The sequence below is a fragment of the Dama dama genome, chromosome X (genome assembly GCF_033118175.1).
Source record: "Dama dama isolate Ldn47 chromosome X, ASM3311817v1, whole genome shotgun sequence".
Classification (NCBI taxonomy): Eukaryota; Metazoa; Chordata; class Mammalia; order Artiodactyla; family Cervidae; genus Dama; species Dama dama.
The window spans coordinates 100,800,013-100,816,634 of NC_083714.1; the positions used below are offsets into that span (position 1 = coordinate 100,800,013).

Here is a 16,622-nt window from a genome sequence, read left to right on the forward strand (position 1 = left end):
AACACGTGAGACCTACCCCCCTAGGGTGGGGAGCAGCTTAGATGAAAAAGTGAATCAGGCTCCTATCCTGTATCATGTTAGTTACCACAAGAAGACCAGAGACCAGGGGTCTTCTCATTACAACCCGGGAGTTGACCAAGGGTCTGGAACTCACCTTCAGTCATCAGCAAAATCCCTTTCATTCTCACCCTGGTTTCTGAATAGTCCTGTTGGTTTTTTTGCCATGCCTTAGTGGTTCTCATACCTTTTGGACACAGCACTCCATTTTTATAATGTACATTTTGAAATATCTCCTTCACTGTTCTGAACTGAAATGCATAGATAATAGAATCTGTCTACACACATAATTCCCCTCAAAACCAATATAGTGTCCTAACTGGATATAAGTGAGAAGTACAGGAAAAATAATTTATGATAAAACAATATATATTTCCTTATCTTTTTTTCTTTTAAAATATATATTTCTATATGTAAAGCCTGGGATGTAATTCCACCGGAAGACATAATGGAGTGGTCTTGAACATAATGTGGTGGTTTTGAACATAATGGAGTGGTCTTGAACATATAATGCTTGTACCTGGGAGTGTGACAGCTACACTGTGACTCACAAACCATGGATAGGGTGATGTGATTTTCCTAGATGATGAGCAGTTCTTCATAAGGTTCTAAACAAAACAAAGTGCAGTCTTCCCTCAATTTATATAGTTGTTGAATTACTGGAAAAGTCATTATATATTAAAATCCATGATCTGGCTCCCATAACCTCTCTGATCTTATCTCCAATGACTTTCCCCACTTACTCCCTCTCTTTCACCCATCCTGACCTCCTCTAGGCTACTTGAACATATTAGGCACACATCCACCTCAGGAGGTTGAACTGGGCCATCCCTTGTACCTAGAATGCGCCCGCCTCCAATATCCACAAAGCTCATGCCCTCACCTCCTTCAGGCCTCTTCTCAGATGTCACTTTCTCAAAGAGGCCTACCCTGACCTTCATATTTAAAATTGTAGCACTCCCCTAGCACATACCCTGCTCTGTTTTTTCCATAGTGCTTCTCACCCTCTTACATAACATAACTTACATCTTTATTATGTTTGTTGTTGTATGTCTGACTCTCCCACTCAATTGTAAACTCCAGAAGGGCAGACATGGTTTGTTTGTTTTGTGTTCTGATGTATCCCTGATGTATCCTGAAACCGTGCTTGAACATAGTAGTCTCTCTCAATAACTGTTGATTGAATGAATGAATGAATGAACAGGTTTTTCACCTACGTGATTGTCTGATGGAACATTCTAAAGTTGTATGGGACTCATTATGATTGTTAGCTGTGTGGAGCTGTCTTGTGCACTGCAGAATGCTGAGCATCCCTGGTTAGTGCCCACTGAATGTCACAAGTAATCTCCAATTATTGTGACAGTCAAATGCTCCCCAAACACCCCTTGCCTGTCTGTTCAATCCCTCACTGAGAACAACTGCTTGAATAGAAATCTGGCTTTTCCCTGAGCACTCTGCTCCCCCAGCAGCCCCCTCATACCCCTCCTGCCAGGAGATTAGGACATGAGAGTAGGTGTCCTCACTCTATATGTCCTTCCCAGACATTTTCTCTCCCTCCTCCTTAAACATTCTATTTTTTTAGAATTAAAACCTTCTTATTTTTAAATAACTTCAGACTTTTTAACAGTTATAAAAACAATACAAAGAATCCCCATATATCCTTCACTTAGATTCCCCAAATGTTAAGAAATTATACAACTACATTTCAATTATCAAAATTAGGAAATGAACAATGGTACAATACTCTTTTTTTTTTTTTGATACAATACTCTTAATGAAAGTATAGAATCTATTTGAATTTCATCATTTTTTCCACTACTATAATTTTTCTATTCTAGGATCAGATTCAGAATTCCACATTGTGTTTAGCTGTCATATCACCTTAGGCACTTTTTTTTAGATAAGCAACACAAATTTATTGTATAACATGGGATTATACCCAATATATTGTCATAACCTATAGCGGAATATAATTTGCAAAAAAAAATCCATAAAACAAAAACAGGAAACTTAATCCCTATGCTATACATCTGAAACTAACACAATATTATAGATCAACTATACATTATTTTTTTTAATTTCAGTTTACAAACCTGTAGAGAAGAAAAGCCCAACATATATATTACCCATTTCTATGAATATAATTTGTCCATGAGAATACATGAAAATTTTTATTGTTATATTCAACAATGAGAAATTAGCATGTGTCAATGCAATTATTTCTTCAATCAAACATGTACTTATTTAGATTATCTCCAATAATACATCACTATGTACTTTTTTTTCTTTTTTAAATTATGAAAATTGATAACACATTTACAGGAGACTTGGAAAATACAGAACAAATTTACATATAGTTCCACTATATAGTAAGTACAGTTACTTTTTTAAGTAGATAAAATAAGATTTTTAGTTGGAGTTTCAATATCAAACTCTCAAAAATTAATGGAATGAATAAACAGAGAAGTAGAAGGATATAGTAGACCTGAAAAGTACTATGAACCAATTCAACGTAATTAAGACTTATACAATTTTCACACAACAGCAGGATACAATTCTATTCAAGTTCCCATAGACTATAAACCAGGAGACGCTGGAACATATCAACCCGGGGATCAAACCTGGGTCTCCTGCATTGTAGGCAGATTCTTTACCAACTGAGTGACACTGGAACATATCCAAAAACAAGGTGCAAAAATTTCATGGTCTGAAAGTATTGAAATCATGCAGAGTCTGTTCTCTTATCCCTGTGGAATTATGTTAGAAATCAATATCAAAAGATATTCAAAAATAAACCACATATTTTCAAGTGCAATGTGACAGTTACCAACAGAGACCTTTGACTTAGCCGTTGAAAGCCTCGGTAAAGTTAAAACACTGAAAAAACAGAGGGTGAGTGATTGCAGAGAAGAAAGCATTTAAATGAGAAATTAATATCAAAGATACTTTAAAAAAAATCAAAAATACTTTTAAAAAAAGCATGTATTTGGAAATTAAATGTCTACTCTAAAATTATGAGTGTATCTAATAAGCCATAACAAGAAAAATTAGAAAATATAACAATAAAAATAAAAAGAATTTATCAGAATTTGTTGCATGCAGCTGAAGCTGCTCAATGCAACTAAATACTATATAGAATCTTGACTAAGGTATGAAAACAGATAATGGACACTAACATAAAATTTTGTGAAATTTGAGCAAAATCTATACTTTAGTTTATAATATGTATCATATGTTAATTTAGTGGATTTTTTTTTCAACATAGTATTTCATTATATTCTCAGAATTGGATTAGAAATTTCAAGCCTTGTTCAACTTGTTTTTTTTAAATCACTAAGGTAATAAGCTTTCTAGACTTTTAGCAGTAATACTAGATGTCAGAATAAATGGAACGATATCAAAGTTTTGAGTGAATATAAATTAGAAATCTCGCATTCTGTTCATACTTAGTCAAACAAGTGGAATCAAAATGTCATGTTTTTGGGATATGCAAAAAGTTGTAAGTTTTCTAAAATATATATGTTATATTATACATACTATATTGTATTATACATACTATATATGTATACAAAAGCTTTTCTACACTTGATAAAAGCTTGAGAAAGAACAACGAAAAATGAGACTGAGAAACTGGAAAAACATAAACTAAATGAAATGCGAGCACTGGATATGAAATAGAAAAAGTGAAACAAACTAGATAAAAGTAAAAGACCATCATATAGTCCAATTGTTTTTAAACACGTCTGCTTATTAGAAACACATCTGGAGTTAAGCTTTGGAGAAAAAAGCAAAATCTCGGCATTTGTGTTTTTCATACAATTCCAAGATAATTCTGATATGCATTTGGATTTTAAAAATTGATTGCAGGTTTTTCTATTAAATGGTAGTTTTATAATATAGAATTCTATTATTTTCTGTTGGCCAGTTGTGATACAATGGTTTTGAATGAATAACAGTTACATATGATACAATGGTTTTAAATGAATAATAGTTATATAATCACAATAGTAAAAGATGTTTATCAGTTTTCACAATCAATGGACAAAAAATAAAAGATAGTTACAATTGCTAGCCATAATGGGAACATGATTAACCTAACAATATAAAATAATCACATACAATTTGGGGGATTAAGTAGAAGAATGTGGTAAGTGGAAGTGCATATGTGCACATGTGTTTTCATCCACCCAGCCAGCCTATGTCTTTTGTTTGGTGCATTTATTCTTTTCTTCTTCATTTTTTTTGTTTGGTTCATTTAATCCATTTACATTTAAGGAAATTGTTGATATGTATGATCCTATTACCATTTTCATAACTGTTTTGAGTTTATTTTTTGTAGGTCTTTTCCTTCTCTTGTCTTTCCTGCCTAGAGAAGTTCCTTTAGCATTTGTTGTAAAGCTGGTTTGGTGGTGCTGGATTCTTTAACTTTTACTTATCTGGAAAGCATTTAATTTCTCCATTCAGTCTGAACAAGAGTCTTGCGGGTAGAGTGTTCTTGGTTGTAGTTTCTTCCCTTTTATCACTTTAAATATATCATGCCATTCCATTCTGGCTGGTAGAGTTTCTGTTGAGAAATCAGCTGATAACCTTATGGGAGTTCCCTTTTATGTTATTTATTCTTTTTCCCTTGTTGCTTTTAAAATTTTATCTTTGTCTTTAATTTTTGTCAGTTTGATTACTATGTGTCTCAGTGTTTTCCTCCTTGGGTTTATCCTGCCTGGGACTCTGTGCTTCCTGGACTTGGTTGACTATTTCCTTTCCCCTGTTAGGGACATTTTCAGCTATTATCTCTTCAAATATTTTCCCAGATTCTTTCTTTCTTCTCCTTCTGGACCCCTATAATGAGAACGTTGGTGCATTTAATGTTGTCCCGGAGGTCTCTTAGGCTGTCTTCATTTCTTTTCATTCTTTTTTCTAGATTGTGTTCTGCGACCATGATTTCCAGTATTTTGTCCTCCAGGTCATTTATCCATTCTTCTGCCACAGTTATTCTGCTATTGATTCCTTCTAGTGTATTATTCATCTCTGTTTGTTCTTTAGTTCCTATAGATCTTTGGCAAACATTTCTTGCATCTTTTCCATCATTATTCTGAATTCTTTTTCTGGAAGGTGCCTATCTCCAATTCATTTAGTTTTTCTGGGGTTTTATCTCATCCCTTTGACATAAATTTCTGCTTTTTCATCCTGATTAACTTTCTGTGATGTGGTTGGTTTTTGTTCCAGCAGGTGTGGGATTATAGTTCTTGCTTCTGCCTGCCTCCTGGTGGATAAGGCTAAGAGGCTTGTATAAGCTTCCTGATAGGTGGGACTGGCAGTGGGAAAACCTGAATCTTGCTCTGGTGGGCAGGCCATACTCAGTAAAACTTTAATCCAATTGTCTACTGAGTGGTGGGGCTGCCTTCCTCCCTGTTAGTTGTTTGGCTTGAGGTAACCCAGCCCTGGAATCTACAGGCTCCATGGGCCTAGGCCAAGGCACGGGACTGCTGCTGCCAGTGCCCCCATCTCTGTGATGAGCCACTTCTGACCCATGCCTCTGCAGGAGACACTCCCACACGAGCAGGTAGGTCTGGTTCAGATTCCTGTAGGGTCACTGCTTTTTTTCCTATGGGTCCTGGTACACACAAGATTTTGTTTGTGCCCTCCAAGAGTGGAGTCTCTGTTTCTCCCAGTCCTGTGGAAGTCCTATAATCAAATCCTGCTGGCCTTCAAAGTCAGATTCCCTGGAGATTCCTAGTTCCTATGCTGGCTCCCCAGGCTGGGAAGTCTGACCTGGGGCTCAAAACCTTCACAACAGTGGGAGAACATCTTTGGGATTATTTTTCTCCAGTTTGTGGGTTGCCCACTCAATAGATGTGGGCTTTGATTTTATCATGATTGCACCCCTCCTACTGTCTTGTTGCAGCTTCTCCTTTGTCTTTGGAAATGGGGTAACTTTTTTGGTGTGTTCCAGAATCCTTGGGTTTCCCTGGTGGCTCAGTGGTAAAGAATCTGCCTGCAATGCAGGAGACCCAAGTTCGATCCCTGGGTCAAGAAGATCCCCTGGAGAAGTAAATGGCAACCCACTCTAGTATTCTTGCCTGGGAAATCCCATGGACAGAGGAGTCTGGCAGGCTACAGTCTATGGAGTCACAAAGCGTAGGATATGACTTAGTGACTGACTAAACAACAACAAGCATCCTCCTATCGATGTTTGTTCAACAACTAGTTGTGATTTTGGTGCTCTCAGGAGAAAATGAGCACACATCCTTCTACTTCGCCATCTTGAATGGTACTCTCTCCTTAGACACTTTTATTTTTTTTTCTCCTTAGACACTTTTAATCTGGTACAGTTCTTTAGTCTTTCTTGGTCTTGCATGCCTTTGATACTTTTGAGGAGTCCTAGGCAGTGATTTTATAAAATTTGGGTTTGTCTGATATTTCCTTGTGATTATAGTTAAGTTATATAATTTTGGCAAGGATGCCACAGAAGAGATGTGCCTTCAGTGCTTTATATCAGGAGGCACATGATGTCAGTTTATCAATACTGGTTTTGTTCACATTGACTTTGTTTAAGTTGATGTCTCCAGGTTTCTCCATTGTACCCTTTTTTTCCTTTGTAATTAATGAGTAATTTATGAAGAGTTACATTAAGATTATATGAGTATCAACCACTTTGTTTTAAATCTCAGGTCGTCAAACTATACCATCACCTATCTGTCTGTTATAGTCAGGTACAGACATACACATGTACATGCCTCATGCCTCATGCCCCATTCCTAGAAAAATTTAGCTACCAGCTCACTGTCACTCTCTGTAACACTACTCCAGTCCTACTTCTTGGTGATTTTAATATCCTCATAGATTACCCTTCCAGTGTTCTTGTGTCTCAGTTCTATAGTCTGTTTTTCTATGGTATTCTTGCCTTCAGCCACACCTCAGGCGTGCACCTTGATAGTCTTCCCCATCTTATGAGTTACCTCTGACTGCATCACCTCCATAATCTGTTTCAGGCATCCTGTTCTCCAACCAGTAACTATCGTTCTAGCTCACTCCTTCCAGCACCCCAATTCCAACAGTCCTTCAATGCCACTGGGATTGAATGTTTTCACTGCCCTTTACTTTCTCCAGGTTCCCATGTTCTTCCTTTAATCAGCTTAGATTCCGTGGTCCATCAAAATAATCATTCCCTTGCATACATCCTCACTTCCCTTGCCCTCTGTCACTATAGCATACTTATCAGGCAAAACACCAGCCCTGCTTAAATTCAACTCTGCCAGCTCCACTGTACTTCTCCCTAGACCATTCACTGTCCTACCCTTCTAGATGACTATTTCATGCCTTCTCTCCTCAAATCTCCAACACCTCCTCTCCCATCCTAGGCTCAGGCTGCCCACTTGATTGACAATTTTAAACCATCAGAAGAAAACCTCCACAGATTCCCATTGCTACAGCCAACTACCAAACTGCATCTGTATTCACATACTCTGCCTTATTTTTTGTTATTATGGAAAAATTGTCCATACTGTCATCAAAATCCTGTTCTTCCACTTTGGCACTAGATCCTATTCTCTTACCTACATGAAGATATTGCTTCAGCAATTTCTCCCTCTCTCCTGCCTCAATTTCCCCCTCTCTACAAGATTATTCCCACTAGCACACAGACATCCTGTTATTGCTTCCATTTCTTTGTTACAGCTTTATTGAGATATATTTCACATACCATAAAACTCACCCTTTTAAAGGGTACTATTCGGTGGTCTTTAGTATATTCACAGCATTGTGCAGCCATCATTACAATCAATTTTAGAACATTTTTATTCCCTCCAAAAAGAAGCTTCATACTCATTAGCAGTTACTCCCCACGATTCCCCCTCCCCCCAACCCTGCTGCTAAGTCACTTCAGTCGTGTCTGACTCTGTGCGACCCCATCCCTGGGATTCTCCCGGCAAGAACACTGGAGTGGGTTGCCATTTCCTTCTCCAACGCATAAAAGTGAAAAGTGAAAGTGAAGTCGCTCAGTCATGTCCGACTCTTTGCGACTCCATGGACTGCAGCCTACCAGGCTCCTCCATCCATGGGGTTTTCCAGGCAAGAGTACTGGAGGGGGGTGCCATTGCCTTCTCCCCCCACCCAACCCTAGGCAGCCACTAATCTACTTTCTGTTTCTATTGATTTGTCTTGTCTAGACATCTCATATAAATGGGATCATACAGTATATTGGCCTTTATGAGTGGCTTCTTTCACTTAGAATATGTTTTCTTTTCTCTTGGGTAGATACCTAGGAGTGGGACTGCTTGGTCATATGGCAACTCTGTGTTTAACTTTTTGAGGAACTGTCAAACTGTTCACAAAAGTGGCTGCACTAGATTTCCCTGGCAGTCCAGCGGTCAAAACACTGTTATTCCACAGAAAGGGGGGCATGAGTTCTGTCCCTGGTCAGGAAACTAAGATCTCACATGCCTTGAGGCATGGCAAAAAAATAGGAAAAGGGGGAGACTGCACCATTTTACATTCAGTCAGCAATGTTTAAGGGTTCCAGTTTCTTCATATCCTAACCAACACTTTTTATTTTATTGTCTGTCTTTTTTATTATAGCCATCCTAATGAGTATGAAATGGTGTCTCATTGTGGTTATTTGCATTTCCCTAATAATGCTGTTGAACTTCTTTCCGTGTGTTTATTGGCTATTTGTACATCGTTCTTGGAGAAATGTCTACTTAAATCATTAGCCCTTTTAAAATTAGATTATTTATCTTTTTATATTGTAAGATTGTAAGAATTCTTTATGTATTTTAAATATGTCTCTTGTCAGATATATGAATTGCAAATCTTTCCTCCCATTCTTTGGGCTAGTTTTTCACTTTCTTGGTGGTGTCCTTTGATTCACAAAAGCTTTTAATTTTGATGAAGTTCAGTTTATCTGTTTTTTTCTTTTCTTACTTGAGCTTTCTGTGTCATATACAAGAAATCATTCCATAAACCAAGATCACAAAGATTTATTCTTTTGTTTTCTTCTAGGAATTGCATGGTTTTAGCTCTTAAATTTAAGCCAGTGATCCATTTTGAATTAATTTTTGTGCTTGCTGTGAGGTGGAGTCCAAATTTCATTCTTCTACTTGTGGATATCTAGTTGTCCCAGCACCTGTTGTTGAAAAGAGTATTCTTTCCCTCATTGAATTGTCTTGACGACCTTGGGAAAAATCAGTTGACCATAAATCATAAATATAAAGGTTAATTTTTGAACTCTCAATTCTATTCCATTGAATTACATGTTTGTCACTATGCCAGACCACACTGTTTTGATTAAATTAGCTATGTAGTCAATTTTTAAATCAGGAAATATGAGTCCCCCAACTTTGTTCTTCTTTTTCAAGATTGTTTTGGCTGTAAGTCCTTTGCATTTCCATATGAATTTTAGAATCATCTTGTCAATTCCTGCAGAAAATCAGCTAAAATTTTTACAGAGATTATGTTGAATCTGTATATTAATTGGGGAAGTATTTCCATTTAACAATATTAAGTCATCCAATCCATGCCTTCTTTCTTTCAAAAGTGTTTTGTATTTTCAGTGTACAAGTCTTGCACTTATTTTGTTAAACTTATCCTAGATATTTTATTCTTTTTGCTACTATTATGAATGGGGTTGTTTTCTTACTTTCACTTGCTGATTATTTAGTGTTAGTGTGTACAATACAATTGATTTGTTTATTGATTTCTATCTGGTCACATTTCTGAACTTATTAGTTCAAATAGTTTTTTTTTACTGGATTCCTTTGGAGTTTCTATGTATAAGATCATATCATCTACAAATAGAGGTAGTTTTACTTTTATTTTCCATCTGGTTGCCTTGTATTTATTTTTTCTTGATCAATTACCCTGGCTAGAGTTATAGTATTGACTAGAAACAACAAGAGCAGACATCCTTATCTTATTCCTGATCTTAGGGGGAAAGTATTGAGTCTTTCTCCAATAAGCATGTTGTTAGCACTTGAGGAAAGTCTCTTCTCCTAGTTCCCTGAGTGTTTTTGCCACAAATGGATGTTCAGTTCAGTTCAGTCGCTCAGTCCTGTCTGACTCTTTGCGACCCCATGAACCGCAGCACGCCAGGCCTCCCTGTCCAACACCAACTCCCAGAGTTTACGCAAACTCATGTCCATTGAGTCGGTGATGCCTTCCAACCATCTCATCCTCTGTCATCCCCTTCTCCTCTTGCCCTCAATCTTTCCCAGCATCAGGGTCTTTTCAAATGAGTCAGCTCTTCGCATCAGGTGGCCAAAGTATTGGAGTTTCAGCTTCAACATCTGTTCTTCAAATGAACACCCAGGACTGATCTCCTTTAGGATGGACTGGTTGGATCTCCTTGCAGTCCAAGGGAATCTCAAGAATCTTCTCCAACACCACAGTTCAAAAGCATCAATTCTTCGGTGCTCAACTTTCTTTATAGTCCAACTCTCACATCCATACATGACATTGGAAAAACCATAGCCTTGACTAGACGGACCTTTATTGGCAAAGTAATGTCTCTGCTTTTTAATATGCTGTCTAGGTTGGTCATAAATTTCCTTCCAAGGAGTAAGCATCTTTTCATTTCATGGCTGAAATCACCATCTGCAGTGATTTTGGAGCCAAAAAAATAGTCTCTCACTGTTTCCACTGTTTCCCCATCTATTTGCCATGAAGTGATGGGACCAGATGCCATGATCTTAGTTTTCTGAATGTTGAGCTTTAAGCCAACTTTTTCACTCTCCTCTTTCACTTTCATCAAGAGGCTCTTTAGTTCTTCTTCACTTTCTGCCATAAGGGTGGTGTCATCTGCATATCTGAGGTTATTGATATTTCTCCCGGCAATCTTGATTCCAGCTTGTGCTTCATCCAGCCCAGCGTTTCTCATGATGTACTCTGCATATAAGTTAAATAAGCAGGGTGACAATATACAATCTTGACGTACTCCTTTTCCTATTTGGAACCAGTCTGTTGTTCCATGTCCAGTTCTACCTGTTGCTTCCTGACCTGCATACAGATTTCTCAAGAGGCAGGTCACGTGGTCTGGTATTCCCATCTCTTGAAGAATTTTCCACAGTTTATTGTGATCCACACAGTCAAAGGCTTTGGCATAGTCAATAAAGCAGAAATAGATGGTTTTCCGGAACTCTGTTGCTTTTTCTAGGATCCATTGGATGTTGGCAACTTAATCTCTGGTTCCTCTGCCTTTTCTAAAACCAGTTTGAACATCTGGAAGTTCACGGTTCACATATTGCTGAAGCCTGGCTTGGAGAATTTGGAGCATTACTTTACTAGCGTGTGAGATGAGTGCAATTGTGCGGTAGTTTGAGCATTCTTTGGCATTGCCTTTCTTTGGGATTGGAATGAAAACTGACCTTTTCCAGTCCTGTGGCCACTGCTGAGTTTTCCAAATTTGACATATTGAGTGCAGCACTTTCACAGCATCATCTTTTAGGATTTGAAATGGCTCAACTGGAATTCCATCACCTCTGCTAGCTTTGTTCGTAGTGATGCTTCCTAAGGCCCACTTGACTTCACATTCCAGATGTCTGGCTCTAGGTGAATGATCACACCATCATAATTAACTGGGTTGTGAAGATCTTTTTTGTACAGTTCTGTGTATTCTTGCCTCCTCTTCTTAATATCTTCTGCTTCTGTTAGGTCCATACCATTTCTGTCCTTTATTGAGCCCATCCTTGCATGAAGTGTTCCCTTGGTGTCTCTAATTTTCTTGAAGAGATCTCTAGTCTTTCCCATTCTATTGTTTTCCTCTATTTATTTGCATTTATCGCTGAGAAAGGCTTTCTTATCTCTCCTTTCTGTTCTTTGGAACTCTGTATTCAAATGGGTATGTCTTTCCTTTTCTCCTTTGCTTTTCACTTCTCTTCTTTTCACAGCTATTTGTAAGGCCTCCTCCGACAGCCATTTTGCTTTTTTTGCATTTCTGTCTCCTGGTGATGGTCTTGATCCCTGTCTCCTGTACAGTGTCACGAACCTCTGTTCATAGTTTATCAGGCAATCTGCCTGTCAGATCTAGTCCCTTAAATCTATTTGTCACTTCCACTGTATAATCATAAGGGATTTGATTTAGGTCATACCTGAATGGTTTAGTGGTTTTCCCCACTTTCTTCAATTTAAGTCTGAATTTGGCAATAAGGAGTTCATGATCTGAGCCACAGTCGGCTCCCGGTCTTGTTTTTGCTGACTCTATAGACTTTCTCCATCTTTGTCTGCAAAGAATATAATCAGTCTTATTTCAGTGTTGACCATCTGGTGATGTCCATGTGTGGAGTCTTCTCTTGTGTTGTTGGAAGAGGGTGTTTGCTATGACCTGTGTGTTCTCTTGGCAAAACTCTATTAGCCTTTGCCCTGCTTCATTCCGTACTCCAAGGCCAAATTTGCCTGTTACTCCAGGTGTTTCCTGACTTCCTACTTTTGCATTCCAGTCCCCTGTAATGAAAAGGACATCTTTTTTGGATGTTAGTTCTAGAAGGTCTTGTAGGTCTTCATAGAACCATTCAACTTCAGCTTCTTCAGCATTACTGGTCGGGGCATAGACTTGGATTACCGTGATATTGAATGGTTTGCCTTGGAAACGAACAGAGATCATTCTGCAAATGATCCAAATGGATGTTGAATTTTGTCAAATGCTTTTTCTGCATCTACTGAGATGTTCCTGTGGAGTTTATGTCTGTTCTACTAACATGGTACATTACATTGATTAGTTTTCAGGTAGTGTACTAACTTTGCATTCCTGAAATAAATCCTCATTGGTCATGTTACGTAACACTTTTTATATGTATCTGAACTTGGTTTGCTAGTGTTTGGTTGAGGATTTTTACATCAGTATTCCTAAGGGATGTAATTTTCTTGTTTTTGTTTGATTTTGGTATCAGGATAATACAGGTTGTATAAAATGAATTGGGAAGTGTTTCCTCCTGTTTTTTAGAAGAGTTTGTGAAGGATTGATACTTGCTTTGTGTATGTCTTATGTCTTTTCTGTTCCTTTGTTCTTTAATTTCTCTCTTCTTATATATCTAGTAGATGTTTTCTATTATAAATTTTTAATTTCCTTGTTAACTATTTATTTTTGAGTTCTTAGTGGTTGCCCTGGGGATTGCATCTTAACTTGAAACAATCTACTTTGGGTTAAATCTAACTTAATTTCAATAGTATGTAAAAACTTTGCTCCAGTATACCTCTGTTTCCTCTTCCCTCCTTCATAGTATCATTATCATACAGATTGCCTCTTTATACACTATAAGCCTGCCAACACAGTTTTATTATTGGTCTGTGTAGTTGTCTTTGTCTTTTGTAGTTGTCTTTCAAAACAGGTAGGAAAATAAATGTGTTACAAACAAAAATATTTTGTGTCATAATACCTGTGTAGTTTCCTTCAAGTTAACATTTAGTGTCCTTTCATTTCAGCTTTAAATTAGTATTTCTTGTAGGATAAGTCAGTAAAAGTGTTACAAACAGAAATACTTTGTGTCATAATACCTGTGTAGTTACCTTCAAGTTAACATTTAGTGTCCTTTCATTTCAGCTTTAAATTAGTATTTCTTGTAGATAATTCTACTAGTAACAAATTCTTTCAGTTTTTGTTACTTTTTTCATGTTTGATGGACAGTTTTGCTAGATAAAGAATTCTCCATCTGTTTCTTTCAACATTTTGAAGATGTATATTGTCTTCTGGCCTCCATGGTTGCTAATGATAAATCAGCTATTAATCTTATTGATAATCCCTTATATGCATTAAGTCATTTTTCTCTTGCTACATTCAAGATTCTCTTGTCTTTGACTTTTATCAGTTTCTGTGTGTGTGTATCTCTTCAAGTTTATTCTACTTGAGTTTCTTGAACATATATAGATTGATGTCTTTCAAATTTGTGATGTTTTGCCCCTTTCTCATCCTCTTTTCCTTCCAAGATTTCCTATTATGTGTATGTTGGTACACTTGATAGTGTCCCACAGGTGTGTGAGGTTGTTTCTTTTTTTCCATTCTTTTTTCTTTCTGCTTTTCAAAAATGGATAATCTCTATTTGACCTATCATTTATCCTTTCCCTCTTCTGCCAGCTCAAGGTATTGTTGAGCCCCTCTAGGTGAAATTTTTATTTCAGTTACTATACCTTTCAACTCCAGATTTTTTTTTCTTTTAAAAAATTTTTTTATTTATGTATTTTTTTTTTTTTTGGCTGTGCTGGATCTTCATTGCTGTGTGTTCTCTATCTAGCAGCAAGTGGGGGCTACTCTTTGCTTGCTCTTTATATTTTTTTAATTTATTTTTTTATTGAAAGACAATTGTTTTATAGAATTTTGTTGTTTTCTGTCAAACCTCAACATGAATCAGCCATAGGTATACATATATCCCCTTCCTTTTGAACCTCCCTCCCATCTCCCTCTTTTTTATTTTTTAATTCATATTTTTGGAGATGTGTAACCAATATGTTGTTTATTTGGCTTGGTTGTGAGATCCATAAAAAACTAGTATCATACTATATGTGGTCTTCTGTGACTTACTTTTTTCACTCACTATTGTATTTCCAAGATTCACCTGTTTTGCATGTAGCTGTAACTTGTTCATTCTCAATGCTGTATAATATTTCATTGGGTGATCCTAAAACAAACTATTCATCTATTTACATGTTGAGGGACATTTGGATCATTTCTAGCTTTTGCTCTTATAGAAAGTGCTAGTATGAACATTCTTGTACATGTCTCCTGGTACACTTGCACACTCACTTTTCCAAGTTATATACCTATGTATGGAATTGCTGGTTAATAAGACATATAAATATTCATCTTGACAAGATTATGCCAAAATGTATTTTAAACTGTTATTACCAATTTACACACTTTTCAGCAATTTATAAGAGGTCCCATTCATTCACACACACCCTATCAATACTTGATATTGTCCCACTTTTAAATTTTTGTCATTATAGTGAGTCTGTGGACATAATTAGCATTTTTCTTTTTTTTTTTTTTTAATTTTTATTATTATTATTTTTTTTTCCAGTGGGTTTTGTCATACATTGATATGAATCAGCCATGGATTTACATGTATTCCCAATCCCGATCCCCCCTCCCACCTCCCTCTCCACCCGATTCCTCTGGGTCTTCCCAGTGCACCAGGCCGGAGCATTTGTCTCGTGCATCCCACCTGGGCATAATTAGCATTTTTCAAATTACTAATGTGATAGAGCACCTTTTCATGTTTATTGGTCATACATGTTTCTTCTTCTGTGCAATGACTATTAATATCTTTTGCCCATTTAAAAATGGATATTTTTATCATTTTTATTGAATTACAGAAAGGTTTTAGTTATTTGGCTTCCCTCATAGCTCAGCTGGTAAAGAATCCGCCTGCAATGCAGGAGATCCTGGTTCGATTTGTGGGTTCGGAAGATCCGCTGGAGAAGGGATAGGCAACCCACTCTAGTATTCTTGGGCTTCCCTTATGGCTCAGCTGGTAAAGAATCCACTTGCAATGCGGGAGACCTGGGTTCAATCCCTCGGTTGGGAAGATCCCCTGGAGAAGGGAAAGGCTACCCACTCTAGTATTCTGGCCTGGAGAATTCCATGGATACTACTCAATCATTTGTCAGTTACATATTTTGAATTTCTTCTCTCAGTTTGTGGCCTTTTTTTTCTTTATGGTGTCTGCATGATCAGAAATTCCTAATTTTAAGTGAGTTAAACAATTCAATTTTTTCTCTGTAGCCAGTTCTTTTTGTGTGTTGTCTTCCCTAACCTGTAGTCATAAAGATATTCTTTCTTTTCTTCTAATAAAAAGTTAAAGATATACCTTTCACTTTTAAGTCCTCAGTCTAACTGGAATCGGATTTTGTGTGGTACGAGTCATAGGGCAGAAAGCCAGTTGTGTTATTGTCCCCATGGATAGCGTTATGATCTGAAGTGCCACTTCTGTCATGCATCAAAGTTTCACATTTGTGTAGGTCTGTTTCTGGGATCTCTGATTTGGCCGACTTTTTGCCCCTGAATCAGTACTACACTACCTTTAATTATTTAGCTTCATAAAGAATCTTAGTATTTAAAGGAGCAAAATTTTCCCATCCTAATTTTCTCTAGTAGTATTATATATTCATGGTCCTTTGTTATTTCAAACACATTTCAGAATGAGCTTGTCATGTTCTACAAAAACATTGGAATTGGAGTAAATCTATAGATCAGTTTGAAGAAAAATGCTGTGTTTATCATGGTGACTCTTCCTAACTCTACACATGATATATCCTTTCATTTTAAATAAATTGTTGAATGTCTTTTGGTAGAGCTTTATAATTCTCCATATAGGGTTTTGCATATTTGTATTAGTTTTTTTCCTTGTTAGTTATGACTTTTATAGATGAGATCTGTTTATAAATCTCATTTCTAATCTGCTGCTCTAAATGAGATCATGTTATTTTTAATGTGTTTTATCTTTTTTGCAGGTGTATAGAAATGAAGTTGATTTTTATATTGTTATTATAGCCATTCATTTTGCTAAACTTTCATTACCTTTAAGCAAACTTTTAATTTTAGAAGAATTTTATTTATAGAAAAGTAAATACATGGACAGTAT

The 16,622-nt window shown here is 36.8% G+C and overlaps 1 protein-coding gene across 4 annotated transcripts in view; it reads left to right on the plus strand.

Annotated features, from left to right (window-relative positions):
* KANTR (KANTR integral membrane protein) overlaps nucleotides 1–16,622 on the plus strand; it is a 40,507-nt gene that overhangs the window by 1,139 nt on the left and 22,746 nt on the right. The gene's annotated exons all lie outside the window — the stretch shown is intronic.